Here is a 1,679-nt window from a genome sequence, read left to right on the forward strand (position 1 = left end):
GCTATGACGCAATTCTTCGTTGACAGAAATGATGAAATTCAATATTTACTCTACACATTTTTAAAGCATTGGAAAACGTTAAAAATGTTTGTGTCATGTTTGTCCTCCTACAGAAAACATATTAAAACAAAAATTATATTTCCCTCCCCCATCTTTTTTTTTCATTTTTAAACATTTTTCAAAACGCTCCAGGGAGCCACTAGGGCGGCGCTAAAGAGTTGCCGATCCCCCATTCGTCACCATGGTGTGTCCCCAAAATAAAATAAAAACTTATTCTTTACCATGAAAGTTGGTTTGAGATCCATTTAGTAATGTAATGCTTAAATATGGTGTCAAATGTTACAATTCACCTCTTCTTACAATGTTTCTTCCTTGTAAACATGCTACACAAGCTAGCTAGCTGTTAGCCATAACCCATTAGAAGCCATGGTTTGTCCCCAAAATGGCGGCGTGTCAGGTGAGCCAGCTCCTTTCTAAAAGCTTATTTTTTACCATGAAAGTTGGTTTGACATCCATTTAGTAACTGTAATGCTTAAATATTGTGTCAAATGTTACAATTCACCTCTTCTTACAATGTTTCTTCCTAGTAAACATGCTACACAAGTTAGCTAGCTGTTAGCCATAATCCATTAGAAGCCATGGTATGTCCCCAAAATGGCAGCGTTTCAGGTGAGCCAGCTCCTTTTTAAAAGCTTATTTTTTACCATGAAAGTTGGTTTGAGATCCTTTTAGTAACTGTAATGCTTAAATATGGTGTCAAATGTTACAATTAACCTCTTCTTACAATATTTCTTCCTGGAATTCATAGTAAACATGCTACACAAGCTAGCTCGTTGTTAGCCATAACCCATTAGAAGCATGGTATGTCCCCAAAATGGCGGCGTGTCAGGTGAGCCAGTTCCTTTCTAAAAGCTTATTTTTTTACCATTAAAGTTGGTTTGAGAGCCATTTACTAACTGTAATGCTTTTATATGGCGTCAGATGTTACAATTCACCTCTTTGTACGATATTTCTTCCTGGAATTCATCAAAAATAAGCTACACAAGCGAGCTAGCTGTTAGCCTTAGCCCATTAGAAACGAGGAAGGAGGTTGTCGCAGGGATGTGCACGTGCTGATATCAGCCTGCTTGAGTTGGGGTGTGTTGCTTCGAGCCCAGCGGTCCGTAGAAGCGCAGGAGTGCAGAGGTCAGGATGGTATTAGCAAGCATTGGAGGCCCTTTCACTCCCTCCGCGCCTTTTTTGTTCAATTCAAATCCCTGCGACTTTCACAAACAATAAAGGAAGTGCTGGCCGCAGCACAGCTTGACACACGCACACACCAAGCCTTTTCTTTTGATGTGCACGTGATGTCAAATGTGGAGAAATGTGTCATGTCCAAACTTTGATCCTGATCACTGTCTGGATTTTTTAACATTGCAAGATAGGACCATTTTTAGCATTAGTGCCTACAACTCTGCAAACTTTTCAACTCAGAGCACTTTTTCAGAACATTGCATTGTTAGCATGCTAACATTTTCATGCACAATGTACCGGAATAACAGCATTATGAGCATTTTTTTCTATTTTCACAGGTAGACACATATATAAACTAGGGCTGTCAATCAATTAAAATATTTGATCATGATTAATTGCATTGTGTCCATAGTTAACTCACAATTAATCACATTTAATCACAAGAT

The sequence above is a fragment of the Doryrhamphus excisus genome, linkage group LG17, assembly GCF_037039965.1.
Source record: "Doryrhamphus excisus strain RoL-2023G ecotype Guam linkage group LG17, RoL_Dexc_Guam_v1.1, whole genome shotgun sequence".
NCBI lineage: Eukaryota > Metazoa > Chordata > Actinopteri > Syngnathiformes > Syngnathidae > Doryrhamphus > Doryrhamphus excisus.